Genomic DNA, 19,252 nt, shown 5'->3' with positions numbered 1-19,252 from the left:
GAGCAGATAATCAAAAGATGTTACAGACAAAAGGATCAAAGAGGTGTTGATATCCAGGCTTGGGCTGACAAGTGGCAAGTAACATTCATGCCACAAAAGTGCTAGCCAATAACCATCTCCAAGAAGAAAGAATCTAACCACTGCAGTGAATTGGAATGTGAAATGTGGAGTAATGCAAATTGGGGTTAGCCATCCTGGGCTGAGAGTTCAAATCGCTTTAGTCTTTGTGTTTTTAAAAATCTGTTTTTAAAAGTTCAATTCAGCATTCCAGTCGGTGGATTAAAAATCATTATTTCACATCTTTATGACAAGGTGGAGAGGTGGGTAACCCCACCATCCAAAAAATCCTGCCCCAATATCTTATTAATTGGCACAGCAGGCTCAAGCAGCCATATGTTGTTACACAAGACATTTAATAATCAAATCTTGGCTCAAAATTCATTCTTATATTGGTGAAGTATTTATTTCTTTTGTTAGCTTTTTCCTTTCCCACTGTGTGATTTATCATCTAACTTCTTTACAAAGATATTATATCGTAAAATGTTTTTAAAATACTCCTGTGATCTGTATCCCGTGGTTCCTGGAGGACAACTGGGCTGTTAAAATCATTGAAATTTAGTGAGGTAAAAAATATCTTGAGAGGAGCTGTACAGCTGTCCAAATGTATCAGCATGACTCTAAACTCTGCACACTGCACCATTGCTGTGTGCATTTTTCTAAGTGCATTATTAACAGTTGTGAGATGTGATGAAACTTGTTTCTGATTACTGTAAATGAACAAGGAAGGGGGCTGAAACAAACTAAGCAGGCCTTTAATTCTGAAAAAAATATATATTTGGTCGTGCTCTTCTCCAATGTGAATAGGAATGTCCATTTGAATATAAAACAAACTTCACCTATTTTATATTTCCACCAATGTTTTTGCTTATATTAAAGACTGAAGGAAAATAAATCTAATTGTGGTCAGGCACTTTCTGTAGTTTGAAGATCTGAAAGTGTGACAGTTTAGCTAGAGGCTAACTGAGTTTCATTGATCTATTAATCCTGTAAAGAAATTTTAATATGGCTTGTGAAATCAGCATGGGGCCAGCTGTGCAAGCATCAAGCATACCATTGCTGATGCCCATTTGCACTCCAGGCCCACAACCTGTCTGAGTCTGCCTCAGTGGCATCAGGATGGTGGGCAAGAGCAGGGCAAGTAAAGCAGGAGGCAGAATCCATGGACTTGCATAAACAGTCCTTACAAAGTGGGAGAGGTGGTGATGGGGTGGCAGTTCCCACGCAATCACCAACCTCCAGAAGGAGAGGCACAAGAATTTCTTGTCGGTCCCAGAGGAGATGCGCCAGCCCCACCCCAGCCCCACCCCAGCCCTCCCAACCCAGGAAACTTTTAACAGATAAAATTATTTGACCTTCTCGGCCCTCGCCTGGACCTGCTGACCCTCAGTCGCAGATATCTCTGGCAAGGCTGGTCCCTGGCACAAACCTCATTGATGCCAGTTAAAATGTAGCTGAGTTTGAATGATGTCATAAAATGATGACTTTTGAATGACACGAGGCCCTTGCCTGCCCGGAGCAACGCACCTGCCCAAAATATGGGTGTTAAAATGCCACATGCAGGGTGGGTGCAGTGTGTGACATATTGCCACATTATAAACACCCACCCCTTGCACCCTGTTCTTATCGAACACAGGGAGTTAAAATCAGGGTTTACTATTTGATTTGCCTTTTAACTCTGTTGAATAATGTTCCTGGCGTACTGCAGAATCATCATCAGCATTCTACAGGTCCATTTTTCACCACTGTTTCATACTGTATGTCATTTATATTTTTGCATTGCTGTTATGCCTATTGATCTTGGATTGAATTGGTGCCTTAGACTCCTGAGGAAATAAACTAAAGATAAGTTATGCTGTGCACTCATTGTTGTGCCTATGCAACACTTCCTCATTAAAAGCATGTCTTTTTCTGTTGCTGCTGCCATCGTATAATGTTACTGAATACATTTTATGGATCATTCTTCTTGTATTTCACATTGACAAACAGCCTTCTCATAATAAGGATGGTAATAAATTACACAGTGAATAATGAACAGTCAGTTGTGGGATAACCGGTAACTGGCAATGAATTATACAAAATATAAATCCATTGGCCTAGAAATTTGGGAGTACCCCTATTTGCACACTTGAGAGTGCGCAGGATGATGTCCAAGGCACCCCTGATATTAGGCCTTGGACCTTATTTTCATCAAGCTGACATGGTTCTGCAGCCTGCCAGAAAAGAGAGGAGAGGAGTGTCATAGTGACCCTCAGCTAAGTGGATCCGAGGGTGGGGATGTGGGGTGAGTGGAAGGATTGAGGGTCAAGAGTGGCAGCAATGGAGGAGTGTGCTCATGAGTGGTAGCAGGCATTAAACACATCATTTCAATATGCAAAGAGCCTGACAACTTGCACTTATACTCTCCCACATGAGTACAACTCAGAGTGGTGCACTATCCAGTGGGACATTTGCTTGTTCCTGTTAGTGAGTACTTCTCCATCAGCAGATTTCAAAGGAGCAACTCTTGTGATGGTGGAGCTAAGTGCTTTTTTGTCATGACCATACATAGAGCAAAGGTTACCATTGTGAGTAGCAGTTTGTGTTTCTTTGTATAGATTGATCTAATACTTGTTGGCACATTACCTTACTGTCTTCTGCACAACTGCGTTGGCTAGCATAGGATTGTCACATGCTTTATGGCTAGGTGGCAGGTTGTAAGCCAGGCATACTGTGATCCTTGCTTCACTAACAGAAGTCATTTCTGCAAGGTGAGTCTCGAACCAATCTTTGTTCCTGTTTCTTCCACAAATGTGGTTACTGCAGCTTCGTGGATGATTGACCGCAGAGACTTCCACACTTCAGCAGCATTATCTGTGAGCCCTCAGGAGGAAAGGACTGATCGGGAGCCTCTGACAACTTCTGACATTTGTCATCATCCCTCATGCATGGAATGTTGAACGTGTCATTGTGTTTGGACTTGTATATTTTCCATGGTTGCACCTTCACTCAGCTATTGGCAAGTGAGTGGTCAGTATCACAGTATGCACTGTGATAGGTGCGGGTTTGAAGAATGCTGAACAGATCACATCTTCAGGTGATTGTCAGGTCAAGTGGGTGCCAGTGGCCAGACCTCAGATGGCGCCATGACACCTTGTGTCAATATCTGCCCTGGAAGAAGATGTTAGTAGTACAGCGTCCACACTGTGCACAAAGGTGTAGTAGATACTTTTAATTTTTGTACATCTTGCCAATGACATGATGAGCGAGGCACATTTGCCAGGAAACTGTCTGATCCAAATTTTGTGTTAAAATGCCCCTGGAGAAATAACTTTTCACCATGTGGCAGATGCTCCAGAATATCACCTAGAGTTTCGTGGAAGTGATCTTTGTCTTTGGCATTGCCATATAAAGTGAGTGCATAATCGCAGATGATGGGTGCCAACACTTCCATCTGATGGTGGACAAAGAGATGTGATATGTTCAGAGGCTGCGACAGGCATCTCAATTATTTGCATCAATCTGTTGTTGACAGCAAAGCCCACTCTGTGTTCACGGTGGTCATCTGCATCTTTTTCATGCCAGTAGAAGGTGTAATTGGCCCAATGTATTGAGCCAGTGTTAGCCTATCTATTCTCTTAGAGAACAGCAGCGTTGACATTGAATTTATGCAGCTCACAGTCGATTAATGCTCTCATGTGGATTTTCGGTTGACTGCAAGTCCTCAGGCATGCTGGGGCATATATGTTATTCCAGTTTCTAATCCGGAGAATCTTCACCTTTCATTTCATGGTTTTTCGTTTTTCATATGCTTTTCAGGATAGGATCCTTAACCCCCATGTACACATACATGAAGGCAGGTGTTGGCGAGTCAGTACCTTATTGGCTTAGGGCTGCTCAGCTTGAGGCAGATGGTGACTGAGCAATAGAATATAATTGTGCTGTGCTTATAACCCATTAAATGCTAGTTCCCATGTTGGATCCCTCACTGGTAAGAGTAAGGATGAAGCGTCCTCTCCATTTGTTATTAAGGGTGAAGTCCCTCCCTATTTATTTTTTAGGTACATACCCTGGGCAGGATTTGGAGACAGACTTTCCCAGCATCTGCATCTCCATCTTGGCCTTATGGACTGAATCCAGAGGAAGGGCAGGATCCCCTACATCCGAAGCCCACTCAGTTGTAGGAGTTGTCAGAGCATGCTTGCTTAAAGGGATCAACATCCACCTATAGGACTCCATTGCAGTGCCTTTGACTTTCCTGAGCCAGACCCACAAGGCAGTGGGTAATCTCTGATGCATAGTTTGGCCCTGGTTGATGTACATCAGGATGTGTCCACACCCCGGTGGACCTGAATATCGTATCTCTGAGGGTCAAGGTCCCTCCAAGACCCTTGCAGTTCAGCCTAGAGCCACAGGGTGCCTAGTTGCTGTGTGTCTCCTCAAGGAGGCACTACAGGGGGTCTTGGTGATGCAGAGGCTGTGTGCTGACAGGAGAGGCTTTTTCACTCAGCTTCTCGCAGCCATGCAAATGCACTTGATACATAACATCACCCTGTGGTGAATCACTGACACAAATTGTTCACATTTTCCTGAATAACACATTGGCCGGGATTTTCCATCCCCGGCGCGGGCGGTACTCGCCGCGGGCGAGGCAGCGCCCCAACCAGGAGCCCATTGACTTGCGGCAGGACCCGAAGTTCCCAGCGGCGGGCGGGTGTGGAAAACTCCGCCCATTGTATTACACATTATTAGTATAAAACAGTGCATCATCTGTAAATAATAATGTGAAAACTGCTAGCATATATAAAAGGAATATGGTAGCAGATGTTTGGTTAATCACATGCCATAGTTCCTGTGGCATATGTCTGCTTTCATAACACCTGCATACAAGTCATTTTTTTGAAGTTTTTTTTTGCTTAACTTTCAGGTTGGCAAAACAGCAACAAATCACTAATGAACAGATAGAGCACGTGCCAGTCAACACTTACCGTCAGGAATAAAACTACCAATCTACAAATTCAAAACATTTCCAACCAAAATCAGCAGTAGCTACCAACAACAAGGAGTAGAAACAGAGGCAATGAACTTGGTCCAAATACTTTTTGAAAATTCTTTTGAATTCTCTGCTAAGCTAGGCACACAATACGCACGAACATGTGATAATGACGGGTAGGAAGAGATCAGCTTGTCCATGGCTGGAACATCATGACTAGGCACATAACTGCCGTCCCTCCTGTACCCCACCCTACCTCGTCCAACCCCTATTGCAGCCATGTAATTGCCTAGGAAAGGCAAAAAAAAATCAATATCCAATCCACTCAAGCAATCAAAACCATTCTAGGCAATCAAACAGGCCAGGAAAAGCCACTTCCATTTTGCCTGATGCAATCTCCAATAACTAACCCAGCTCCCTCTTCAAGGCATGTGGAGAGTCAGACTGTTACAATTTTTTTGACAATAATACAGATACAAGTATTAGCAAAATTTACAAGAGGATGAACAATGAGTAATCCTACCTGTAAAATTTCATTTTTCCCTTTTTGGACTAAACTTTAGCTGAAGCTGTGTCTATTGGAACGGATCTAATATATTGACTTTGAACATCAAAGGTCAAAAATAAAATACCTGAACCTATTGAAATAACAGAATGAACGTTGAGTCCAGTCATAACAGCTCTTTGAACTGAAAACAAGAACTACTGAAACCAAAACATGAGGAAATAAGCTTAGCACAAATCCATTTGACCTTTGATTTCACACTACAGAAATCTTATACAATAATAATGCATTGTAACATTGTTTATCAACTCACAGCTTAGGGGTAAAATAGGCTCATGGCCATGCAATTTTCCGGACTGTTGAATCTCATTGGAAAAGACATTTGTTTGGCTCATGTGTAACCTTCAGGGACAGGCGCATTATTGTATTGTTGTGGCAGTAAAAACATCCAACACTTCATCTGTAAATGTTGCTTACAAAATGAAGAGACTCTATATATTGGCATAAATCCTGGTAACTGGAAGCCCTCTGTATATTTTAAATCTTCAGTGCCAACATGGCCTAACAATGCTCACTAAATTTGTGGAATTTGTACCAAAAAGATCAATCATTTCTTGCTTGTAAGTTATCCCTCTCTAACTTCAAGGAGTGATAAACATGATAAATATTTTCTATGAAAACTAAGGAAACATTTTCTTCATCCTCACTTTTTGTGTAGCAACAAGAATTGCCCAACATGATTCTGGAAAATATATGCAAATTGTATACGTTTTCAACTGAATTATCCAGTGCTATTTTTCACATTTCCATGAGGTAATTAACCACCATTGGAGTAATAATTCCTCTGGTCATGATGCATTGTAAATGCACATTTTGAGGTTTTCTGTTTGGTCTTTTTAATGCATCCATAAGTACTTTTATGCTTTCGCTACACTTCACAATCACAGGCATTCTTAATCTGGGTGGGAGATTCAGGCATCCAGTGTAAACTGACAACCCTTTGGGTCGAGAAGTTTTTCCTGAATTCCCTATTGAATTAATTGCTGACTACCCTGCATTGCTGATATCTAGTTTTGGATTCCTCCAATGTTTACTGAAGTAACATCGGCCGGAAAAACTGCGGCTGATCTGATGCTATCTGCTTCCTGACAGGGAGTGACTGCAGATCAGTATTGGCCCTCCCAGTGCTTCTGTGGTCCCTGGACAAACAATTTGCTTATCCAGGCTGCGCATTAAGGCAAGTTAGAAACAAAAACTGCTGGTGTTGTCTAACGGTGCTTTGAGCTGCAGAGGAATCTGGAAAACTGCGTGCAGCCTGCCTACCATGGTGTATGCTGCATTTTGGAGCGGGTTTGTGAAACAACGTTAGGCTCCTATTTAGCATATGCAAGGAGCCTGACATCTCTTTGAGGTAGCCACCAGGAATGTCAAAACATTACCTGAACCAATAGGGCATTAGAGATACTTCTACAGCCACTTGGGCCTGGAACGTAGCCCCAGGACATTGGGGCTTTTTGCTTCCCTTTTGTACCCAAAAGAGGTCACAATATTTTTGCCCAGAATTTTCTCTATTTCACATACAGAGAACAGAAAGTATAAGCTGCCAGATAGAGAATATTTCCATCCTATCAATTCAGATGGATTGAAATCAATTATCCCAACAAAAGCAGCCACTCTATGCTATCTCACCTTGGTTGTGGTGTTTTATGTAGGCTTGATTTTCCCCATTCAAATCTAGTGCTATTGAAGGCCACTGTCTCACTTATTCAAGCTACTCCAGCTCAGATAGGGGTCAAACATGGGATATTTCCATTCTCTGTATCTTAGTTCGCTGAAACATTTGCTTGTCTTTCCTCAGTTTGTGGTTCCCTTAGCCTGCATGAATTCACCCTAAGGTAATATGGTTGTTATGTCCCACAGCATGATGAAACCTAATCTACCATTATCTAATTCTTATTCTTTTTAACTAACTTGCTATTTTATACTTCATTGAGAGAATTTTGGTGGATTTATAGAAGGTAAGCATATATAACAATTTAATGGCATTAATACTAATATCAGCCTTAGCTCAATGGTAGTATCCTCACCTGAGTTAGAAGATCATGGATTAAAGCCCCTGGCAAACATTACCTTCTTCCATCATCATAACTGCTTGCTCTCCCCTTAGCTGGTATACTCTTGTTTTGTTAAATAATATTTCCAGTTTACAGCATAGATATCATAAAATAATACAATATTACACTACCATGTGTCATCATATTTTACACACACCATTCTGGATTACTTGCACCTCATTTTACTTTGTACACTTGGCTCCGATGAACTGTTATCAGTAAATCATTCATGTCCCTATGTTGTTAAAATGCAGTCATGGAGAGTGTCAGGACTAACATTATGTGCAACTTTCCACTTGTAAATCAACACTTGAGACCTTTTACTGCAAACTCCCTGACTTAACAGATGTCACCTGAGATGAAGGCTGTCATGACAGTGCCTTTGGGAGGCAGTATTTGTAAATATTAACATAATATTTTATAAGAAGGCAATGTAATCTACGTAGATACGCTGCAATCAAATGTAAGTGTTATATTTCAAGTGGATTTAACAATTATCCTCTTCAAACTTGCAACATAGGGGAGAGAGAGACAAATTAAAGAAGAGGAAAAGAGACAGAAAGAGGAAGACAGAGAGAGTGCAGAAAGGATGAGGGAAAGACAAGAAGGAATACACATGGGGGAGTTTTATTATGGGTTAATGGGATGGATTGGGTGTTGGTGGGGGGTTAAATAGGCAAAGAAAGGAAGAATGTTGAGAAGCCAGCTCCAACCCACTTTTAGTCAGGTGGGACACTCCCAGGAGGACGTTTGGAATTTTAAATATGTTAATGAGACTGGACTCTTAGGCATTTTAAATATGTTAATAAGACTGGACGCTTTGGCATTTTAAATATGTTAATGAGATGGGATGCTTCAGCTTTATTTGTTTTACATGTTTAACTGTAGCCAGCAGCGTTTCCCAGGCCTACACTGAGGGGAGGACAGCTTCGGGGTGGAGGCAAGTGCCTTCACAGTACTCCTTGTGGGTTAGGAAAAGCAGGAGCATTTCCTCTTGGCTGTTCAAGTTCCCCCACTCTCAGAACCACCCACCCGTTCTATGCCCCCCCCCCGCCCCCCCCACCTCCAACTGTATCATGTTGGCCCCGCTTGGCCCCCAAGGTTGTGGATTAAGCAAACCTCATCCCACTCGCCTAGTTTAGGGATCAAGCTTGGGATTGGATGACCTCCTGCCCCCACCCCGCCATTCTCCAGTTTTTGAGGATTGAACCTAGTTGGCCCTGTGACCTCTTCTGGAGTACCCCTGCCTGACTGGAAGCCAAATCTGTCAATCAAACGGACTTCTGGATAGGAAACCTGTCAATAATGAAAGGTGGAGTTAAATCTTAATGCATCATGTGGGAAAACCCAGACTTCCAATTTTCTCACATGGCACAGCCACCTTGTAGTAATTATAGTTTTGGGAAATGTAGGACTATAGCTTTAAGAATAAGCCTGTGTGCAGATCACATGATCTGTGTAAACAAATGCAGTAACAGCGCGGGGAGCCTCTACAAGAGAGTTCTTCTTTAGTTGTGGAGTTTAATGCACATGTGTAGTTGCTGCCGCTGCCTTGTAAATAAAATTAAAAGTTCCCACTAAAAAAAGTTGTCTGAAGATCAACTCTATAACAAATTGGCAATGAGGATAAATCAGATCTCGTGCTGTACCTCATTCAGCGATTGTAAGCATCTAAGTTCATTAAAAATAAAAGAAGATATACTTATCCAAAATGCCACAGCTTGGCAGAATCCCTTTGGACCAGCCACAGGCAATTGGTCTCAGTATATAGAATGTCTTGCATTCTATTTTCAAGCCAATAAAATCATGGGGGGAGAAAAGAGGTGAGCAATTCTCCTGAGTATTTGTGGGAGCAAAACCTACAGTTTAATTCGAAGCTTGACGGCCCCCAATGCCCCAGATTCAAAGACTTTCAGTGAATTAGTAGTCCTTGTTAATGGGCATTTTCAACACAAGCCCTCAGTCACAATGCAGAGGTTCAGATTCAATTCACAGAATAGAGCCCCAGGGAAGACAGTTGATACCTATGTGGTGAAATTAAAACAACTAATGGAATATTCTGATTTCAGTGAAACCCTGAATGGAATGCTCAGAGATCGTTTAGTATGTGGCATGCAAGAAGATACTATTCAGCGAAGATTGCTGGTTGAAGTAAACCTTGATTTTAAGAAAGTGGTTGAAATAGCGCTGGTGATGGAAAGCACTGTAAGGGATTCACAAGCAATTCAAGGGGTGCAAAATGGCGCCATTCTCCTAGTCGGCGGGAACAGTCAGCTGAAAGTGGCATGAAAAGCTGGGACTCCGCCACGAAGTGGGAAACAGCCCCCGCTAACCAAAAATTTAGAGGAAACAGCTTAGCAACTAAATTAAAAAATAACTTTAATCGACGTGGAAACAATCAGTCTTCTAGTGATTGGCAATTTAAAAAAGTAGAAGTGGACACATAATGAGACAGTGCAAAGGGAGATTTAAACAGGCCTCCAAACAACAAAGTCCAATGAAGTCTACAGTGTAGAAAAGGCAGAAACAACCAATTATGACAGTTATTCATTATTCAACATGAAAGCTGGGAAGATAGAGCCAATATTTGTTACAGTGCAAGTGAATGGTAAACCATTGAGAACGGAAGTAGATGTGGGTGCCTCTATCACTGTAATAGAAGAACACACTTCCAGATGCTTAAGTAAAGGTGACCAACAACTAAATTTGGAACAAACGTCTGCCAGATTGAAAACATGCACAGGTGAAGTAATCCAAGTTAAAGGTATCACCAGAGCAACTGTTCATTATACACACCAATCAGCACAGCTACCAGTGATGGTATTAGAAGGCAAAAGACCAAGCCTTCTAGGTCAAAATTGGTTGAGGGAAATTAACCTTGATTGGCCAGTGAGATTTTAAAAGGAAGCAGGAAGAGTTCCTGAGTTGGAAAAGGAACAAGGCAAGGTACTTCAGAAAGAGCCTGGAGAGTCCAAGGACCGCAACTGGATGAAAAAGGAGTGTGTAAGCAGTCAGAAACCTGAAGAAATGAAGACTGTCTTAAACAATAACATGGGAGAACAGCAGAAGAAACTCAAGGAGACTCTGCTGAATTACAGAATTCAAGATCAAGTGAGTGAGCTTCGCAAAGAAAAGGAAAACTTGTTGAAAGACCTTCACACACTACAAGGATCCCCCAGGTCAAAGTTTGTGCCTCTGAAAAATTCTGAAGAGAAACAGGAAGAATTTAACACCTCTCTGAACAAACTGAAGAGCCAGCTGGCAGAGAAGATGCAGCAATGTTCAAGTTTCCAGGAGGAAGCCAACAGCTATAAGGAGGCAGAAGAGCTGAAGAATCAGCTAAATGAAGCTAAAGAGGCTTTGAAAGCAGAAGTCAAAGAACTTTCCAAGATGTGAATAGGGTAATGAAGTCATGGGTAGCTCAACTACTGAACTAAGACAAGTTGATGCTGAATATGAGAGAAGTCTGACCGACAGTGAAGTCAAAACGAAGGCCGAGACTAAATTCTGCGGTAAAAAGAAGACACATAGAGCGAGGACGCAGAATTAGCGATTAGGTGCTGTCTTTGGACAAGACTAAGCCTGATACTTCCCAATTTGGAGGGGAAGGTGGAGAAAGGTCAAGGGAACCAAAAAGCGACTCATGATTTGCATAGTCGTGGGCGACAATTTACTGTTTGAGAAGCAGTATATAAAAAGAATTTTGGTGAAGGACCGAAGTGGTTACCTGGTAAAGTGAGTTCTGTGACGGGACCATTGTTGTATCACGTGGAAGTGGAGGGCCAGATCACCCGAAAGCATGTGGATCATTTAAGGAAAAGAGAGATACTCCAACAAAATTATGTTCCACCTGTAACTATTACTCAACCAGTTGTCCCTGTTGAAGTTCCTCACTTAAGAACAGACTTGCTCGATGTCTCTGTCGGAGTGGAAGACACTGAACTGCAAGTGCCTAATGAGGTACCTGATGTTAATGCGGTTCCAGAGAATGTGTTTCCTACGAAAGAATCTGAAGTTGTGGAGCTGCGACATTCCACACGGATCAGGGAACTACCTGAAAGACTGAACTTGTAATTTCATGATCTGTGTAAATATTGTAATGAAATAAATATCCTTGTAAATACAAAATATACAGAAAAGTTAAAGGGAATGTAATAATTATAATTTTGGGAAATGTAGGACTGTAGCTTTAAGAATAATCCCATGCTGTAAGATCACATGATCAATGCAAAGCAATATGTTAACACCAACCCCCTCAACTTCTCTCTCCCCCCGCCCCCCACCTTAGACCAGCTTATATTTCACCTCTCTCCTAACCATATTTCAGTTCTGCCGAAGGGTCATGAGGACTCGAAACGTCAACTGTTTTCTTCTCCACCGATGCTGCCAGACCTGCTGAGTTTTTCCAGGTAATTCTGTTTTTGTTATGTTAACACCCTGGGTGCCCCTACACGTGAGTTCTTCTTTAGTTATGGAGTTTGATGCACATGTGTAGTTGCTGCTGCTATCTTGTAACTAAAGTTAAATGTTCCCACTAAGAAAGGTTGTTTGAAGATCAACTCTATATCACCCCTTTAACCCCCCCAATCCCTTCATTTCCGGTGCTCCAGGATGTTAAAACTCTCCTTATTGTCTTTCAAACTTACTATTCATCACTTAATGCAGTAATTGGGATCCTAATTCCGTTCTGATGCTGTCATTTGCAGGGTGGAATGTATTGACAGAACATGTCACACATTGAAGGAAAGTTTTAAATTACATCACTTGTGAACAGGAGGAATTGTGAACCAGCCTTCAAGTAAGAATTCATGGTCATTCTTATCATACAACGCAGGCATTTGCATTTCCAATCTTACAGCCATAAGTATGCATCGAGTATTACTGACACATATGTCGAGATCCAGAGACGGAACATGTAATTTCAAGGTTGAAAAATCTTCGAGTGTGATATTTGGAAAAGAGAAACGGAAAATTACCTGTGAAGTGAACAGTTTAGGCTTTTTTAATGTAGTAAGACAAAGAGGATGCATGAAGGTGGTGTGTGAAATAACACAAATAATGAAATATCCAAGGAGTAAAGAAGATCAAGGAAGTGACAACAAGAATAATGCAGACTGCGTTAAATAACAAGGAAGAGAGTACATGTTTGGCACAGAGAAAGAAAAGCACAGTGATTGTGAAAAATTGTGAGGGTAGAAAAGAGGCAGAAAGACAATGGGGTTTGTGGAGAGCGGGTTGGGTAGGACAGAGTGACAGAAAATGGGCAATCATGCCTTAGCAAAATATTGTGCAACAAACAATCCAGGAGTTGGGTGGGAATGAAAAGGTTTTATCACTTATCAATGCCTTTGGATGAAATTAAAATAGGAAACCATGGTCAACATTTTTCATAGACCTAATCTGACCTCTGACTCCACCCAAATAAATCACATTGTTTACCTTCCACATCTGACTAAAAGTTCTAATTTCTATTTAACAATTTTGATAGCACTCTGGTTAACCTTGTTAAGTTAAATTCATAAGTGCACTATTTTAGCTAGTTTATTCTAAATAGACTGTTAACTGCATTAAACAGCACAGGTGGTAATCTAATGCAAGTACATCAACCACTGCATTACAAAATTAAAAGACCAACTCTACAAACCAATGGGTAGAATTTTCCATTCCCCCGCTGGCGAGTTTGCAGGTGGGTGGCGGGGTTGGTGTGGTGGGTGGATGGCGGTGAGGCTGTAAAATTCCTTGGATGGCCTTCCCACTGCCCTCCCGCATACTCTGACCTGACATCACCACAATTTTACAGTGGGATGGGCAAGGCCTAGACCGGACCACCACCCCCGCCCCCCTCCCCCTTGCAGTAATCAAGGCTCTTAAGTGGGCAATTAATGATCACTAAAAGACCATTTCCCACCCAGCCTCAGTTTTCAGCTGGTGGAAGGAGTTCAGGAGCAGCAGGGAAGACTGCAAAGTGACCTTCTCAGGCAGTAAGGGCATAGGCAGAGCATTTGTGTTCCTCACAAAGCCCCTGATTTTTTTTTATTCTTCAATGGGATGTGGGTATTGCTGGCAAGGCCAGCATTTGTTGTCCATCAGTAATTGCCCTTGAACTGAATGGCTTGCTAGGCCAATTCAGATAATGGTTTAAGAGTAGGGCACATTGCTATGGATCTGGAGTCGCATGTAGGCCAGACCACTAAAATATGGCAAATTTCCTTCCAATCCAGCATGGAGGTGATAGCAGCAGTGGTCAGTGCCAATGCCCTGCAAAAGAAGACAGCCACCCAGTGTCGCAACAGGCTGAATGGTCTCATCCGTACCTCCAGGGTAAGTCACTCTTCTCATCACTCTCAACCCGCAAAGATATCACACATCCACAGGGATCTCACACCTCAAGGGACAACACTACTAACTCTCACACACACCCTCACATCTCCATCAGGCTCATATCTTCTCGAGCTCGAGTCCTTATGCTGTCCATGGCTCTGCTCACCACATAAACATTCCACACAGTACCATGTGTCCTGCTCACACTCTCTCCATCTGTTTTCATGCAGGAGAAGTCTGCTCCCTCTGGACCCCTTCCCCTGTTGGAACTCTTCCCCCCCTTGGAACGCCTTCACCACCTTGGAACCCCTCCCCACCCCCCGGACTCCTCCCTACTTAGTCCTCTACTCCCCCACCCCCCCCCCACCTTAGTCCTTCCCCCTTCCTGACTCCTTCAGACACCCTTACTTCTTCCGCCACTCTTAGTCATTCCCCCTCCCAACTCTGCCCGACAGCCCTACTCCTTCCTCCAGCCTTACTCATTCCCCCTTCCTGACTCCTTCAGACACCCTTATTTTTTCCTCCGGTTTTACTTCTTCCTCCATCCTTACTCCCTTCTCCCTCTGCACTCCTTCCTCCCCCCCCGGACTCCCTCCCCTCTCTGCACTCCTTGCTGCCTCCAAACTCCTTCCCTTACACCTTCCACCTCCCTTACACCTACCTCCCCAGTTGCCATCTTCTCTCCCGTTACCCCTTCCTACCCCGTACTCCCTCCCCCCTCCCAACCCCTGCCCCGGCACCTTTGTTCTGCCCCTCACAACCGCACCCCCTGGACACCTCTTCCTCTCCTAGTCAATCCTGGATATTTCTCTCCCACCTCCCGGTACATCTTCCTCTCCCAAACACAGCTGCACATTCCTCTCTACCCCCTCAACCACCATGCATTGTGAGCAGACCCTAAACGATGGTGTTCCAACTTCCGCAAATTGATTCCCCCAGTGAGCTGTTGCTGTCGGGCTCCAGCAACTTCAGTTCCTCGGATGTCCCTGATGTGAGCAAGGCCCTGGCAGTAAGTCCCGACTTCTGCACATCACAGTTGTCAAGGCGTGTTCCGCACCGGCATGTTTTCCCACCGGCATGGGCGGACGATCCAGCGTGAGGGGATGATTCCAGCAGGCTGACCTTATAATGATATGCAGGTGTATTGCAATGAGGTTCCTGATGTCCGATGGCAGGGAACACAGCCCACCATCGATGGGCTGAGCAGACGATCGCAACCTGGTTTCAGGACGCTGTGAAGCCGCTTTATGGCCTTTTCGCCATTTTGACCGCTCACACCACCAAACACGCCCGTCGCCAGCAGGCACGGAAAATTCCATGTGGGGTCATTGTTACTAAGGCTAGATTTCAATTCCAATTTTTAAAAATTAATTGAAGTTAAATTCCACCAGCCAGGCCCAACCATCTTCAGCTGCTCTTCCCCACTTGGAACTCCTTGGAAATTGGATTTGAAGCTGTGTCATTAGACCATTAGCCTGGGTCTCTGGGTTACTAGGCCAGTGCCATTCCCATTATGCCACCACTTTCCCTGATTCTGCAATGTAAGCTTTATGTGTACAATGACCTTTGACCTGGAAGTCGTACAAGAAGGAATGTTTGTAATTTCTTGAAAATGTCTGTGGAATCTGTAATTGTTCTTCAGAACATTTTAAAAGGACTTAAGAATTTGCATCAATTGTTAAGGGATCAATTGTCATTTAGTTGGATAATAATAAATACTGATCCATGTGGAAAGTTGGTCAGGTATGTCCTGCACACAAAAAGCAGGACAAATCCAACCTGGCCAATTACCGCCCATCAGTCTACTCGATCATCAGTAAAGTGATGGAAAGGGCCATCAACAGTGCAATCAAGTGGCTGTTGCTCAGCAATAAACTGCTCACTGACGCCAAGTTTGGGTTCTGCCAGGGCCACTCAGCTCCTGACCTCATTATAGCCTTGGTTCAAACATGGACAAAAGAGCTGAATTCCAGAGGTGAGGTGAGAGAGACTGCCCTCGACATCAAGGCAGCATTTGACCGAGTGTGGCATCAAGGAGTCCTATCAAAACTGTAGTCGATGGGAATCAGGGGATTACTCTCCACTGGTTGGAGTCATACCTAGCACAAAGGATGATTGTTGTGGTTGTTGGAGGTCAATCATCTCAGTTCCAGAACATCACTGCAGGAGTTCCTCAGGATAGTGTTCTAGGCCCAGCCACCTTCAGCTGCTTCATCAATGACCTTCCTTCCATCAATAAGGTCAGAAGTGGGGATGTTTGCTGATAATTGCACAATGTTCAGCACCATTCACGACTCCTCAGATACTGAAACAGTCCATGTCAAAATACAACAATCCCTGGACAATATCCAGGCTTGGGCTGACAAGTGGCAAGTAACATTCGCACCACACAAGTGTCAGGCAATGACCATCTCCAACAAGAGAGAATATAACTATCACCCCTCGATATGGGGGTTATGGGGGTTACCATTGACCGAAACTGGACTAGCCATATAAATACTGTGGCTACAAGAGTAGGTCAGAGGCTAGGAATCTTGCAGTGTGTAACTCACTCCTAACTCCCCAAGTCTCTCTACCATTAGAGGTTACCATTGACCAGAAACTGAACTGGACCAACCAAAATAATACTGTGGCTACAAGAGCAGGTCAGAAGCTAGGAAGCCTACAGCGAGCAACTCACCTCCTGGCTCCCCAAAGCCTGTACACCATCTACAAGGCATATGTCAGGAATGTGATGGAATACTCCCCACTTGCTTGGATGAGTGCAGCTCCCACAACACTCAAGAAGCTTGTCACCATCCAGGACAAAGCAGCCCGCTTGACTGACGGCCCATCCACAAACAATCACTCCCTCCACCACTAACACACAGAGGCAGCAGCGTGTACCATCTACAAAATGCACTGTGGAACTCACCAAAGTTCCTTAGACACCTTCCAAACCTATGGCCACTACAATCTAGAAGGACAAGGGCAGCAGACACATGGGAACACCACCACCTGAAAGTTCCCCTCAAAGCTGATCCTTCGCTGTCTCACTGGGTCAAAATCCTGGAACTCCCTCCCTAACAGCGCTGTGGGTGTACCTCCACCACATGGGCTGCAACAGTACAAGAAGGCAGATCATCACCACCTTCTCAAGGGCAACTAGTGATGGGCAATAAATACTGGCTTAGCCAGTGATGCTTACATCCCATGAACGAATAAAAAATAAATGTCACCTGTTGACCCTTGACCTGGAAGCAATAACAACAGTAAGGAAGATATGACCAGAAACCATGGGCTGGATTTCGCCGTTGGCTAGCAGGGTGCGTGGCCCGCTCGCCGACGCGCAAAATGACGCAGGATGACGTTGGGGAGAATCCTCTACGTCATCCCGTCCCATTTAAATTTTCAGGAACGTGGGGGCGCAGCAAAATCAGCCAATTGAGGCCATTGACAGGATCATTAAAACAATTAAAGGACCTGCCCGTCCAACCTTAAGGTTGGTGGGCAGGCCAGGAGCCCCGGCAGGCTTCTGAAAAAACACCTGCAGGATGAGGTTTCATGTAGGGTTTAAGAAACTTTAATAAAGTTTTAGTGAAATTTATTAACATGTCCCATCTCGTGTGACATTGTCACATGAGGGGGACATGTTAAGGATTTTTTTATTTTCCTATTTTTAATGTTTGTACAAGTGTAAGCGATCTCCCTGAGGTAGCACTTAGCCTCAGGGAGATGTGCGCTCTTTCGTGCACATGCGCAAAAGAGCGCACTCTTGCATTTAGGGAATCCCCCATCCCGCCCGCACAGGAAGTACATAGCACTTCCCACCGGGCATCACACTGGGCAGGCTTTAATTGGCCTGCCCACTTAAAATGGCGGCGGGGCCGTCTTCTCCGGTGGAGATCAGCTCCCCGCCGGCCGGAAATTGGGTTGGGCCTGCCCGCCCGACAGGCAGAAAATTCTGCCCCATGCGACTGGCAGACTGAAAGGCTAGATCATACGAAATAGGAGCAGGGGTAAGCTCTTTGGCCCATCAAACTTGCTCTGCCATTCAATAACTTTATGGTTGATCTGATTGCGGCCTTAACTCCACTTTCCTGCCTATTCCCCTTAACTCTTAATCCCCTTGTCAATCAAAAATCTGTCTAAATTAGCCTTGAGTTTATTCAATAACCCAAACTCCACTGCTTTCTGAGGAAGAGAATTCCAAAGACTAATGATCTTCTGAGAAAGGAACTGTCCCCTCATCTCAGTCTTGAATGGGAAACCCCACCCCCCCCACATTTTTATACTGTCCTCCTAGTTGTAGATTCCCTGTAACAGGAAACATCCTCTCAGCATCTGCCCTGCCAAGTTCCCTCAGAATGTCATATGTTTCAATAATATCACCTCTCATTCTTCTAAACTCATATGAGTATAGGCCCAACCTGCTCAACCTTTCCTCATAAGACAGCCCTTTCATTCCGTGAATCAGCCTAGTGAACCTTCTCTGAACTGCTTCCAGTGCAAATATACCCCTGCCTAAGTAAGGAGACCAAAACTGTACACAATACTCTAGGTGCAGTCCACTGAAGTTGTAGCAAGACTTCCCGACTTTTATACTCCATCCCCCTTGCAATAAAGGTTGTGAAGACAGATATAAAATACTTGTTCAAAGTCCCCGCCATTTCTGTTTCTGGGTATTAATTTCCCAGTCTCACCCCCCCAAGAGACCAAAGGCCACTTTTGCTACTCTTTTCATTTTTATATACGTGTAGAAGCTTTTACTGTCTGTTTTTATATTCCTTGCTATTTTTCTCACATACTCCAATTTCTCCCTCTTTATTATTCTTTTAGTCATCTTTTGCTGGTTCTTCTGGGCTACCACTAACCTTTGCAGCATGGCACATCTTTTCCTTCAGTTTGATACCAGCCTTTGTTAGCCACGGAGGGTGCCCCTTTCTCATAGTCTTTCTTTCTCAATGGAAAATATTTTGGTGATAGTTATGAAATATCTCCTTAAATGTCTACCACTGCTTTGCTATCGCCTTCCCTTTTAACCTATTTTCTTAGCCCACCTTAGCCAACTCTGTCTTCATACCCTTGTAATTATCTTTAGACACCCATTTCAGATTCAAATTTTTCACCCTCAAATTGCATATGAAATTCTATCATGTTATGATCACTCTTATATAGAGTATCCTTTGCTATGAGGTCATTACTTAATCCTGTCTCACCACACATTACCAGGTCTAGAATAGCCTGTTCCCTGAAATAAAAGCAAAATAGTGCAGAAATCTGAAATAAAAACAGAAAATGCTG

This window comes from Cetorhinus maximus, chromosome 10 (assembly GCF_964194155.1).
Source record: "Cetorhinus maximus chromosome 10, sCetMax3.hap1.1, whole genome shotgun sequence".
Classification (NCBI taxonomy): Eukaryota; Metazoa; Chordata; class Chondrichthyes; order Lamniformes; family Cetorhinidae; genus Cetorhinus; species Cetorhinus maximus.
The sequence above is the reverse complement of the archived record's forward strand: the minus strand, read 5'-3'. Positions refer to the sequence as shown.